The 13,889-nt window shown below is 55.0% G+C and overlaps 1 protein-coding gene across 1 annotated transcript in view; it reads left to right on the forward strand.

Annotated features, from left to right (window-relative positions):
- NUDCD3 (NudC domain containing 3) overlaps nucleotides 1-13,889 on the forward strand; it is a 31,981-nt gene that overhangs the window by 3,507 nt on the left and 14,585 nt on the right. The window lies entirely within an intron of this gene.

Raw genomic sequence — 13,889 nt, forward strand, 5'->3', positions numbered from 1 at the left:
GTCCCTTTTCTGGCCTTCGCCATAGGGCAGCTGGGCTGATGATCCTGTCTGTCACAGCTCTGGGAAACCCTGGTACCTTCTGGTAACCCTTTTCTCATGGAAATTCGGTGTCTGACTGCTCTGGTGTGCTGTGAGGCATCCTGGCAGCTGGCTAGGAGCTGGCACAGATACCTGGAATACCTGTGAGTTGGTGCAGGCAGGCCCGGCTGCATGGTGGGCGCTGAGGCCAGTTGTGGCATCAAATACACGCAGCAAAAAAATGCATTCAGAGACCTGGAGGTCTGTGGCCCAACCCTTTGTTCAGAGTGGGGCCGACTGAAGATCAGTCAAGTGCTGTAGAGTTTTCTCTTTAGCTGTGTTCTTTTGCCAGACTCGGTCATTTTCAAGCAGGGCTAAGCAGCCTTGGTTTTTACAAAAATGTCCTTATTTCAAAGTGCTTGCAGGGTATCTGTGACTCTTCCAGCTCGGTTCTGCTGAGCAGTGGGAGGTGAGCTCCAGCAGGCTGGCATGGCCTTTATGAACCACTGACCTGAGCGCAGGGTCCTGTGCCGGGTTCACTCATCCTTCTCTGAGTGTCACCTTGATCCCTGAGCTGAGGCAAAGCTGCCTGGCCCCTGCTCAGGGCCTCACACGCATTTTGTTTCAAGCTCTTTTGTTGCCTTGCTGCCTGAGTCAGTGCTTTGCCTCTCCCGCAGGAGTGATGCTGTGAGCAGGCCATGGCAGACCGCCGTCTCCTTCCTTCCCTGCTGTCTCTCGTGGTCAGAACCCTGTGCAATCGCTGCACCACCCCCCATCTGCTCCCTGCTGATTTCCATGCCGTACGTGGGGTTTCACTGCAGTCCATCCCCGCTGTCCTACTGGCGCCTGGGAAGGAGGAAAGCTTGGGCCAGTGATCCTGGTCCTCTGGGCCAGTTTTAAACACATCAGCAGTGAGAGCAAGCTGCTGGAGGGAAGCAGGCTTTTGGGAGAGCCCCAGGTCCTGGAAGGACCGGGATGGCTGATGCCCCTGAGAGGCAGAGAGGGTTTGGACCCAGACCTCTGGCTGTCAGCCCCTGGCATGTGGAAGGGATGGTCTGAGGACCAAAATCTTGGGCACAGAGGAACGATAAGTGGCAGGACTGTGGTATGGACAGAGTCTGCAGCCTCGGCTCAAGGCAGTGGTAGAGAAGGCCTGAGCGTGGCAGCCATCTGGGGGCTAGGGAGGGGTACCAGCTGCGACTGGCAAAGTACCTGCCAAGTAACTTGATCCAGTGGGGAGGAGGAGGACTTGTGCTTGACTCAATCAGTCTGACACACATCCCACAGGATAAAAATAAGCCAGAAGCCAAAAATGAAATCACCTGAAAAGCCATGTTCTGCTGCCTGTGCTGGAGCTGTCCTGTGAAAGAAAGATTGTCCCTGGTGCTGTCAGTCTGACACATCTCCCAGCACAAAACTAACGAGCCAAAAAAAGCCCTGTTAGAGCTGGCAGGTCTCTGCAGCCAGGCTGCACGGTCATGGTGCTGACCTGTGTTTCCAGCCCAACTTTAACCTAAACAGAAAGGAGAGGAGAAACTTGCGCCCTCCCGCCCCAGGAAGCCATGAGCAGGAGGGAGCTGGGGATGGCCTGAGCACTGGCTGCTTGTGCGCCCTTGCAGTCTGCATTTGTTGCATTCTGCCACATGAAATTTTGACTGGAGCCTTTTGTTGTGGGGGCAGCAGCTGTTGTGAGTGGTACTTAGCTGCCTGAAAACAGATGTCAAGGCTGTGGGAAGGAAAGTAGAGGGATTAGGAAGGAAGCTGAGGGCAAGTGCAGGAGCAGGATGTGTCTGACAGCGAGTGTGTTGGAGCTGATGGGGATGGTGTCTGCTGCGGGTGGAGAGAGCCCAGCAAAAGCTAAGCCCGTGCCTTTGCATCTTCCACCTCTTTGGGTATTTGTCATGACACAGCTGGAGAGTGGCCCCTGACAGACTTCAGACACTTGGATGCTGTTTTGCAGGTACAGATGTGGCATTGAACACAGAGGCCTGTGTGGCAGCTTTCCGACCAGTCTAGCCCTGAAAAGAAGGTGCCTTCAGCTGAATACAAGTGCCCCTGTGGCTTCTGCCCTGCCTGACAGGCTTTTCTCCCTTTCCTCTTCCTGCCTGCGCCTGTTCTTGCTGCCCCAAACAGGCTGGTGGGGTAAAACACTTGCAGTGCCCTTGGTGCCTGCCCAGTTTGGGTGCGTGGTGCGTGAGACCTGGAGCAGGAGCACCCGTCCAGCGAGGCTTCCCAGCCCAGTGGTTTCCAGGCCAGAAGCACCGCGTGTCTGCGGGCTCTAAGTAGGGCAGAGCAGCCAGCAGGTTTGTCAGACGGCTGTAGTTGGTTTCGGTGCCTCTGGGGGGCACTGGAGCCCCCCGAAAGGCAGCGGGGACCAGGAACGGGTGTCCTGGGCACCCCTCGACAGACTGTTAATAATTTAACCGGCTGCTTAATTCCGCACAGCCCCTTCTGAGCAAAACCCAGAGCCACCAGCCTGGTTACAAGGGGCGCATGAATAATGCGCAACTCTGGCAGCAAGAATGCAGAAAGGAGCTTAAACGAAAATATTGTCCATCTCCCTTCATTTCCCCTGCTGCCGGTGAAGAAAACCGCTGCCACCAAAATCTATATAAAAACTCGCTCATTCTGTCAACCTGACTGCTCCATAAATGTAGGGCAGGTACCATCCCAGATCTGCCAACTCCCATCAGAGCCTTGCTGCGCACCCGGATGCTGAGGTTGTTCGTGTGCATCTTGCGAAGCGCTGTGAGATGGCAGCGGCTTTTTCGGGGTCGATCCGGAAGCGGAGAGCAGAATCAAGCCAGCTTTGCAGATGCAGAGGCTTGCCCACGAGTGAGGAGGGTAGCAGAGCTCAGTTCTGTGTTCTGCCAGCGTCTTGGCCAGGTCTCCCTGAGTCCCTCACCTTACCTGCCTGTGAAAGGCAGGTGATGCAGTTCCTCTCCACTAGGAAGGCTGCCCTGTAAACACGCTGAGGACTGAGGTATCTTTTGGGTGACCCATGTGCCAGGAGCTGTGCTGAGGGGAACCAGAGGTCTCCATGCCGCTGAAGAAGCCGGCTCCTCAGCTTGGCTTGCAGCTGCCCTGGGTGTCCTCACCATCCTTCCCTAGCTGTTGTGGCTCTCCTGCTTTCCCCACCTCACCGGGAGGGCAGAGGGGCACTTGGCCCCCTTGCCCCCCTCCCCCCCGCCATGGGGCTGTTCATCCCTGGAGTGCACGGCTGGGGTTGGTGTTGCAGCTGCACAGCTCGCGCAGGCCCCAGCTCTGGCTTTTTCCCCATCTGCTCCCAGGAGCCATCCTCGCCTGAGCTCAGCTCCTAATTTTGAACACCTCCGCTGCCCAGCACCCTCCCCTTCCCCCAGCTTGGATTTCATCCTGCATATATTTGCCACAAAGCATTTAAAATAGAGCCCGGCAGCCCACGTGTGGCACTGCGCAGCCCAGCCTGTGTGCTTGGCTTGTGCTTTCTGACTCTGGTTCCTGGCTTCCCTCTGCTTTCTTTCATTGAGTATGAACTGGGGGGAAGGCTTTCCTCACCTTGTCCCGTGAGCCCCATCCCAGGGGTTACTCTGTGTGCAGGCAGGAGATGGCGGCAGGAGGTTAGTAGCAGCAGCTCTGGAAGCCTGTGCATGATGGTGAACGTCTCACCTTCATATATTTCTCCATCCAGTCTTTGTGTCTCTCCTGGGTACTTCAGCCAGGCCTGCTCAGGATGGGGCAGCTCTGGGCTGTATCTTTGAGACCGTCTTGGACCTTGGGAGAATGACCTGCTGGAAAGAGCAGCAGGGCATTTGATTGTCAGACAGGTGAGGTCCCCCCCCCGAGAAGGATCTTTGGGGGTGGACAGATATTGAAAGGTTCCCCAAAAAAGATGATGGTTCCCCCCCAGGTGACTCCAGCGCAGCTCCTGCCTCCCCCCAGGCAGCAGGGACTTGGGGCAGCTGCTGATCCCTCTGCTTCTCAACCTGTGTAGGGCCACAGCTCGGGCTGGAGCAAGCTGGCATGGTGGTGTGGCACCTGCACGCTCCAGGTTGGGCTGCCTTGCTGTGCACAGCACACCCAGGGCTTGAAACAGAACCAGCGCGACACGGAGCACCGGTGAGCACCACGCAGGCGGAAAAAGACGTACAGCATCTCGTCCCTGGGGAGGGTTTGTGGCTGCTGCTGGGGGACCTGTCACAGCGACTCGTGCTGCTGAGCCAGAGCAGAGCAAAACCCTGGGGTCTCCATGACCTAACTGTTCACCTCTTTTGGCGTGGAGAGGGAAGAAGAGGCTGTAGGAGGGGACTGTGGTGAGAAAGGGGCTGTTCACAGTTCCACCACTGCCTTGGTCGGGCCTTGGAGGAGACTGCAGGTCTTTTGCCATGTGTGGCCTGGGGAAGAGACTCCCCCTGCCCTGTGCATGTAGTGCGGTTGTGCTGAGGAAGGGGACAAACAGGCAGCAGTGCTGTCTGCGCTCTGTTCTGGCCCTTGCTGGCCAGCCGAGCCCTGACCACCCTGTCCAAGTGAGCTCTGCCATGGGCCAGCTGGCCGCTCGCTGCTCTACTGTCCCCTTAAGTGGGTGGCTGGCGGGGCTCAGCAGTGACCTACAAAAATCACTTGTGTACTTTCCGACTCACTGTCCCTAGTGAGAGGCAAAGCAAAATTGAACTGAAATGTGTTAATCTGGTGAGCTGACTTCTCTGATGCTCCAGCTCTCTCCTCTCCTGAGAGCTGCTGCTTCCATTCCTGGAGCCTGTGGGGCCTTGGGTTAACCCTTTGCGGGGAGTGCTGGGGAGCATCCCGGAGATGACACAGCAGTGCTCTGGGAAATTTCCATGAGGCTCCTGTGTTAATCTAATTCCATTTAGCAACGGCTTGGCTTTGCCGGAAGCCCAGATGGATTATTTTTTTTTCATTGCGAGGTGCTTGCAGGATGGGCTTTCTGGCATGGTTTCATTCTCCTTGGGGTGCCATGGAGGGGAATTTCACTGCTGGTCACTCACGGCGGAGGAGCAGGGCTATGAAGAGGAGGTACTGCTGCACGCTGCTGGCTTTGAGGCCAGTTTTGTTTGACTCGGAGGCATCATTGTCCCAAGCTTTCTCCTCTCAAACATTTTCCAGAAGAGGCAGGAGAAGGGAAGGGAGCCTGTGGATGCTTCTGTTCAGCAGGCTCTGTCTGGGACCATCCAGACCAGGAGCCAGTTAAACTGGTTTCTTTCACCTGTGTCCCTGTGGGCTTCCTGGTGAGCTCACCACAGTCTGTGCTGTTCTTCCAGCCTGACCCAGAAAGTCAGAGCCGATCCTGATCCATATTTAAGGCAGAGTCTGTCCTGGTTCTGATTCCTTTCACATGCGTGAGCTGCGCAGTGGTGCTGCAGGGCACCCGGGGCTGTGCGCAGGGAATTCCCCTGACACGGCCAAGGCCCATCGTGAGCAAGAGCCAGACAGACCTCCAGAGAACGGCCTGACCTGGTACAGCCAAGCTCCATCTGGCCCTGTATCCTGTCTCCGTCAACGACAGATGCTTGGGGAAGAGGAGAAGAACAGAAGAGTGTGCGGTGATACTTCCTCTGTGTTTTACCCCTGCCTCCAGCAAACTGCAGCTCAGTGGCTTTCTGAGCCAGAGTGAGTGCTTGGTCTTTCGTGTGTCCTGGTAGATTTTTTTTTCTTTTTCCTTTTGTCTCTGAATTTCAGCCCTCACATGCTGGGGGTCTCTGTGGCAGTGTCCTGCAGCAGGTCCTCCATTGTGCAGCACGGCTTTTATCTGTGCAGGTGGCGAGGCAGTGAGTGGTTCCCCATTTGCCTTCACCCTATGTAGGGTTTTCCTGTGATGTCCATTCCCCCTTTAAGCTTGTTTTTAGGCTGAAGAGTTCTCATTTGCTTCTTTTTTTCCCACTTAAGCATCCTCATGCTCCTCCTGGTAGTACAACTCCTCTGTTGTTCCTTGCTGATGTTGGGGTGGTGAGAGCTGTCCCCATCAGGGTTCTCCACTTCCTACCCTGTTTCTTTGCTCCTGGGCTATTCTGGTGGGGCCAGGGAACCCTTTTCCTTCCCTCCCAGTGCTCCCCAACACTGATGACCAACTTTCCAGGTGGGAGCTGCAGCCCATTCTGGCTGGTAACGTGAGCTTCACAAAAGCCTTGCTGCTCAAAAGCTCCATGTTGGCCAGACCTCCCTCCTCCAACATGCCCAAGAGAGGAAAGGCAGCGTGTCCTCAGCCCGTCGTGTAACGCAAAGGCTGCTTCGCTCTTGGAGCTGCAGCACTGGACTTGCAGTGCTGTCACGTTTGGTTTCTAGGAAGGACGTGTCCAGGTTATACTGGGGGAAGCAGGGAAACTTTAAGTCTTCCCTGCCAAGCAGAATCTTTCTCTTCTTGCAATGGAGAGAGGCCGTGGCTTCCCACTGGGAGAATTATTTTAATATGTAAACCTTCTCCCATAGCAGTGTAAGCTCAGCTGCTCAGGAAGCGTATTTTCAAAGGGCTGAAATGCTTGAGCTGAGGAGGAGATCCCCCAGCCTTCTGTCTGGTGCAGCCCTCAACTGTAACGAGCCTTTTGCAGCTGATGAAGAGTCGGTTGGGGTCCAATTTTCCAGCACTTTCATGAGGAATCGGACTCCTCCAGTTGGGTTGCTGAGATCAGCAGCAAAGTGCCAGCTCCCCTGTCATGCACTGAATCGCTTAGGGCTTTGGTTGCCCTACCAAGGTACTGAGCTCCAAAATTAGGTCCTGGGACCAAAAATAACTAAATTAAAACCTATAAATTTTTCTCTTAACAAGCAGAAAATCCCAGGGCTGGAGGCCGAGGGACAGTGTGTGCCTGATTCTTATTTAAAAAAGCATTATCTATTTGCTTGTTTTACGTTGTTCACCAAAAGAAGTGGCCTAATGTGGAAAACTAGCATGACCACACGGGTCTGCACAGTGTGGTCGTGCCATCGAGTGTTGGGAGAGACTGGGCCAGGTCCTGTCAGTGGTGTGAAGGTCTGAGAGGCCACCTTGTCCTATGCTCCCACAATTCAATCCCATTGGATTTCTTTGGCCTTATCCCCTTTTTTCAGGGGAGACATAATTGGATCCAGCCTGGTTTGTCTGTGTTTAGGTCTCTCAGAGGAGACCTCTGAAACCCAAGGTTGTATAAGCTCTGTGCAAACAATAAAGATCCCAGGGGACTTTCCCGAACAGTAGTGTGTCCTGCTGTCCTTGACCTAAATATCCCAGCAGTAGTGAGATCTAGCCCTCTGGTGATGATGCTCTGAAGCTCTCCTGTAAGCTGGCAGTGGCATTTAAACTTGCCTAATGTCAGTAAGTTGGCTCTGTCAAACAGCTCCGTAAATAACTCAGAAACTGAAAGGGAAGGCTAAAAGCTCCCCTGAAGAGTGTGTGAGCTTGGAAAAGAGCAAGCCTCTTGCCTGGCAGGGAGAGGGGCAGAGCATCTTGGTGCCATGCTTGGGACTGGTGGGACTCCAGCTGTTGTGGGCTGGGGGGATTCACTGTTTGGCTGCTGGGTTGAGTAGTAAAGGCTTCTTCGTCTTGCGTGGGTGTTGTGTTGGACACCTCGTACAGGGGAGCCTGGGCCCCTTCTCCCTAAGCATCATCCAGGCTTGATGATACAATGTGGTAAGGGGGAAAGTGTCTTGATGTCTTCTGGGTTTGGTCATTGGTCCCATCCTGGTGATGAGTTGAAACTATGAGGCTTCCTGAAGGTGCAGAGACCTTCTGTAGAGCTGATGGTGGGCACCACAGGCTGGAGCCTGGACCATGCAGCCTGACTGGGCCATGCCTGAGTTTTGGGGATGAGGGGGAGGGTGTTGGCTTCCATTTTTCTGTCTTTTTTTTTTTTTTTTTTTTGAGCAGGACCACAAAGGCTGCACATTGTAGCCTTGCAGGTGTGTGCTCAGGAGCCCTGAAGACAGGGTAGTGGGCCACTGGGGAACCGCTGATGAATTTCTGTCCACTTTGGGGGTGAAAGAGACCTTCCAAAATTGGATTTGGGTTGTTCTGCCCCAGCAACCCAAACACACATGGGCTGGAAGAAACACTGAGGCTTGGGAGGGCCCTGGAACACACCCTGGGCCACTGCTGCGCTCAGAGCTGGAGTGTGCTGACAGCCAGAGAGCATCAGAGTAGATCTGAGTGGATCCTGGGGCTTGTTGACTGTGGGTGTGAATTGAGTTTTCATAGGGAAGGGTTTGGTATTCAGATTACTTAATGCTTTGCCAGAGACCTGTGTTCTGTACAGAGGGAGCCTTTATGAAATACTGGGTGCCTCCAGGACCTCACCGAAGGTGCAGGAGAGCCCACAGTAAGCATTGCTTCTTGCCTCAGCACTGCTTGGGCAAAACCAAGAGACACAAAGTGCAGCGGGCCTGATGTTTTCATGCCAAAAGATGTCAAATTGAGGTGGGGGGGAGGCTTCTTGGCAGCGTGCTTGCAGAAGGAGCACAAACCTTGGCATTTTCTACACATGCAATCCCTGCAGCTTTGGAAACGCAGCTTTCTGAAGAGGTTACACTTTTGCTTCCCTACCTGTTGCTCAGCTGCTCCTGCACCCATAGGTGCTCCCTTGAGGAGCAGAGGGCACGTTTGACCCTCTTCAGATTCATCTTAAAAGCTGCGGGTTTGTAGCTCTGGCTGTAATCCAGCTCAGGTTGGGGCTTTACAGAAGCTGTTCAGGGTGCACAGACCATCCTGTGGCTCAAGGTGGCTTTGAGTTTTCATCTGGTCATGCTGGCAAGCAGGGGACTAGGAGCCAGGAGCTCTGGAAATCTGTATTCCAGTGTGTGTGTTGGTGCTGGCAGGCAAATGTGGCCTTTACATAGCAATGTGGAGAGGACTGTGCCATTGCCTGCTGCCTGCCCACCTTGGCTGCTCTTTGACTTGCTTCTCCCACGATGATTTCCACCGGCTGTGTGCAGCCCTGTTAGCGCTGGGAAGGCTGGATGCAGGTGTGGTCCAGGGTGCTTCCCCAGGAGGGAGAGGGCATTTGTGATCATGTGAAGGCCTGGAGGCTGCCAGCCATCTGATGGGAGCAGGAGCCTGGGTGGGTGACCCAACTGCTGCCCGGGCAGGAGGGCAGTGGCAGCTGACACAGTGCGGCTTCCCAGCAACCCTGTGCTACTTGCAGCAGCCAAGCTGAGCATATTGCAGTGGTTTCAGGGGGACAGACTGTGAACACTCCTCTCATCCTCCTCTACATCATCCTCCCCACTTGCTGGGAAGCCTAGCAAGATGCTCTGAGCCAAGCAACGCTGGCTGTGAGCTACAAGATCTGCTGCCGCCTTGGTTGAGGGAGAGACAGCGGGACCGTGATGTGCAGGAGGTAGGGCCTTTCTTCCACCACACCTCGGGTCCTGCTAGTGCTGGCACTAGGAGCTGCCAGAGGCATCTGGCTTGGAGAAACCCACCCCAGGGCAGGTGTTTCCATCCCAGTCAGAGGGGAAAAGCCTTTGGCTCCAGCCCTGTTGAGGTGCTGGGTGATTTGCAGCGCAGCAGCCTGCCCCAGGCACATGCTTCGTGTCAGCAGCAGCTTCTCTTCCTGAATTTGCCAGCGCTTCCTTGAGTCATTGCAGAGCCGGGGACGTGGGATTAATTATGTTGATGGACGCCACTCGCTCTAGGCTCCTGTCATGGAGCAACAGCCTTGATCCAAATGTCTGATCATTGCAATAAATGCTGGCTGGATTGACGGAATGCAGTGCATCTCCCTGGAAGGCCTCGCTTGCTGCATGCTTATTTGGGTTAGGCATGCAGACACGTTGTGCCTGATTTTCTCTTTTCCTACTTGCTCAGAACTTCATTATTACTTAATGAGATCTTTCCATTCTTGGCAACCTCTTGAGCTTGAAGAAGGTTTCATGTGTTGGACAGGACCTCTGGCAGTGGTTAAAATACAGAGCTGGGGTGTTTTTTCTCAGCTGTTTGCTGGCAGGGTGACTTGGTACAGCACCATTCTCCCTCTGTTTTCCCCACTCTAAAAGGAGGAAGGTCTTGTGGAGGGTAGAGGCTTTCTTTTGTGGTTGGGATGTGCTTGTGGGACCCGATGGGATGTGTTGTTGATGGCAGAGCGCAGGCAGGGTAAGATTGTTATAAATACCTCCTTCAGGAGCAGCTTTGCAGAAGGCAGCGGAGTCTAGGTCTCCATTTCTCTGTGTGCTGGGTTCGTTGCCTCGCCATGCCAGCCCAGCTTTCTCCCCACATTATCCTCTTCAGCCTCAGCCAGCCTCGCTTGCCCAGCATCGGCTGTCACGGTTGTTTCTTTTCTCCACCCACCTCCACATCTGCATCACTTAACTGGCTTGACACATTTTCCTTAAAGCTGCCTAAATAATTCACCTTGACTAAAAGCAAACAGCAGTGCCAGCCCCAGAGGAAGCATTCTTTGAATGCCAAGTGACTGGAGGGTGTGTGCTGTACTGGCCCTCGGCAGTGGTGGTGCCAGCAAGTTACAGACTCCCACCCTGAGCTCAGCGGTCTGCTCAGCCAAAGAACCAGCACTGGCTGAGGTGTGTCCTCGGTCCTGGTGGTGGTGGACACTGAGCCATCAGGTCGGCATACCTGCCTCTGCAAAACCCAGGTATCCTGGACTTCCATCAGCCTGCTTCCTGAGGGGGCAGGGATCCTGCATCAGAAAGCTGAGATGCTCCAGGCTAAGAGGATCAGTTTTCTTAAGAAGTTCTGAAAATCCTTAGGACTTTTTTCTTTTCTTCTTTTTACGGAGGAGAAAAAAAAGTCCATTGGGATTAGGCCCATATGAACTCCTTCCCATGACGCTTGCCCACCTCTGCACCTTCTCAGCAGCATCGGGCTGAAGGACAACTGTGCCCATGCTGCTGTATCTGTTCCTCAGCTTTTGCATTCTTGCACCAAAAATCCTCAGTAAAAAGGAACCCGGTGAGCTGCCCTGCTTCTCCTCGTGTAAAACATTACACCAAATCCTTCTGTGTTTGGTTCCTGCTCTTGGTTTGCGTCTGGCGCTTTTCCAGAGCTGGTGCTGGAACTGTTGTGCTCTAAGGATGGAAATGCATTCAGCCAAGTGTCCGCAGAGGAGGGGATTGCTCTGTCGCTGTTCCCGCGTCACTCAGCTCATCGTGCATCACCAGCCCACGGAACTGGAAATCCCGGAATAAGAAATACCCAGAAATTGGTAAATGGGGCCCAGTGTGTGGCTCAACCATCGGGCATCCAGCCTGCACACCAGAGACAACTCTGCCTTGGCAAGCCTTGCTCAAGCAGCACCTCCTGGTGACACCACCACCTCTCATCAGGTCCCAGTCCCCTCTTGCTACCGTTGAGGGTCTGACCCTGTGCGAGGGGAGCAGCTCTGGTACTGGTGACAGCGCAGCCGTGCAGTGCAGCTCCTAGGAGTGGAAAACATATCGGCTGCTTCTCGGCGGTGCATTGTTAAAGGTTTCACCTCCCCCAAAATGACACATTGCGAGCAAAAATAGAACAAGACAGAACACACAGACCCACCCACACCATCCCCACCACCCGGCAGCCAAGTGCACACGGTGCCAAACCCTTGGTTTTAAAAGCTGATGCTTCTTCACCCTCCCTCTCCTCAGCCTTGCCACCACCTGCCCCAGCCTGGCGGGTGGTGCAGCACCCTGGCGAGCTGACCATCACACCGGGAGCAGCTATGCCATTGCCAGGCTGCTGGCAGCATTGTTATCCAACCCACACTGCACTCTGGATCCAGCCTCGATCTTTGCCTGGTGGGTCTGTGGACAGGGATGTCTGCTGGCAGTAGTGCTCGGGCAGGAAATTCTCTCGCCCACTGCACGGTGGTGCTGTTGAAGCGGCAGGAGGGGACAGCTTTGGCCAGGAGGGGACAGCTTTGGCCAGGAGAGCCACCTCTGGCGCGGCGTGAGCTGGGGCTGCCTCCTGCGGATGGCGAGGGAAGCTGCCTCCCAACTGTGGAGCTGGGTCCAATTTCTTGAGTGCCGCCAGCGTGAAGGGTGGCGTGTGCTAAGCACAATTGGACCGGGCAAGGAGCTGGCTGGAAAACCTCCAGGAAAGGACGTGTTGCTCCAGGAGATGGTAGGGCTGTCAGCAGTTTGTCAGAGGCACCTAATGAGGCTGAGGCCTGCGTTCGCCACCCTGAATCTTCATTTGCTCAAGAGCAGGCAGTTAAACTTGCAGGGGAATTTAAAGAGGCCTTCATGAGTTTCCCCTGTGATCCTGTTCTGGGGCACAAAGTTTCATGTTAGTTTCACGTCTGAGGATTTTGAACATTAGGAGCAGAGCTGGAGCAGGGATCAGTGGTGATGACTTGCAGGAGGAGCTGGAGGTGTTTGGGCTAGCTCTTAGGGAGGAGGGCAGCAGAGAAGTGATGGCAGTGGTCCCTGCACCCCTGGGACAAGCAGCCACAGCTGGGGGGAGGTTTAGACAAGGGTAAACTTCCCCGCAGAAAGTTGGCTGAGCATGGGGATGGGTTGACTGGTGCATGTGTTGCCCAGCCAGGCAGGGAGGGCGAGGCAGCGAGGCCGAGCTTGTCCCAGCAAGCTGTGCGTGGGGACACAGCAGAGATGGCTGTGAAACGTCCCTCTGTCACCCAGTGCACTGCTCTAGTTATGGCAAGGGGGGAGCGAGGACGGGGGAAGAAGACTGCTATCGCTTGTTCAGTAGCGGTGCCATGCAAAGAGAAGTTTGACAGAGTCATTGCAGTGCACGTCTTGCCTCAGTTTCCATGTGCAAGTAACCCAATTAACACTGACTTTTCCCAGGGCTGCCGTGAAACTAGTCATGCCCTCATGGGGCAATGAAATCATGCTCGGCGAGCTCTCAGGAGGGGTAAAACATCCAGGATGCAACTGGCCAGGGTCTGCTCAGTCCCAGAACTTTCCTCCTGAGGAAGAGGAGATGCATCAAGGACAGACGTGGTGGCTTTGTGGCAGCAAGCAGCTGCCCCTGGATCATACTTACCTGTGCTGTGGCCATGAGACTTTTGCAGCTGGCATCTTGCGCACACTTGCCTTTGCACTGATGGGTTTTCTCCCATCAGTGATGCTCTAACAAGCCTTGGCTGGGCACAGGCTTGCTGCCTCCTCCTTTAGCCTTTGCGGTTTTCCCGAGGAAGGCCAGGAGGGGACGGGTGTGGAAGTAAATAGCCATTTGCTGGTTCTTGTCTGGTTCTTTGCTCAATCACAGAGTCACCCATGCGTGGGATGGCAACTCCCAGCTGAGCTTCCCTCTGGTGTGTCACTGGCAGGTTTGGAAGGAGCACGGTGAGCTCTGCCTCAGCTGGTGCGACCACTGAGCCTGAAAACGGGGCTTTTCATGGAAGGAGGATACAGTCAAACTGAAGGATGCTGCAGGAAGGACTGTGGGTTGTCAGAAAACCCCCACACAGAGCTGCCCCTGGAGGTCACAGAGGACCACATAGGGGCCCGTGCTGCTTAGAAGGAAACGCTCTCTTAGGAGGAAAAAACCCAGCTGGTTTTAAAACCCGGTCAGGTTTATTTTCTGGTTCGCTGCATGGCCACATACACGCTTGCTCCACCCAAGGGAGCTGGGGCAGAGGACAGGAGCCTTGTGGACCTGCACTGTGCCCAGGCAGACCCTGCACGCAGGGACACGTCCTGCTGCCCCGGGCAGTGCATGGATCCTGACCTGGGAGAGAAACATCCCTGGGGTCTGTCAGGCGCTTGTGCAGGGTGGTCTCTGGAACAGTTGTGCCCCAAGAGCGGGGCCGGGTGCCACTGCTGGGCTGGCTCAGGGACGCATTTGCTTCCCGCGGAGCGAGCGGGGCCCCGCAGAGCCGGGGTGGCCCACCGATCCCCCTCGCCCTCCAGCCTGTTCGACTCCTACATCCCGGGGGCGGTTGGGAGCTGACAGCTGGAGCCAGCCCGCGCCAGCGCGGTTCGGTGCTGCCATGCCAACCCCGTTT

This window comes from Falco punctatus, assembly GCF_963210335.1.
Source record: "Falco punctatus genome assembly, chromosome: 20".
NCBI classification, from domain to species: domain Eukaryota; kingdom Metazoa; phylum Chordata; class Aves; order Falconiformes; family Falconidae; genus Falco; species Falco punctatus.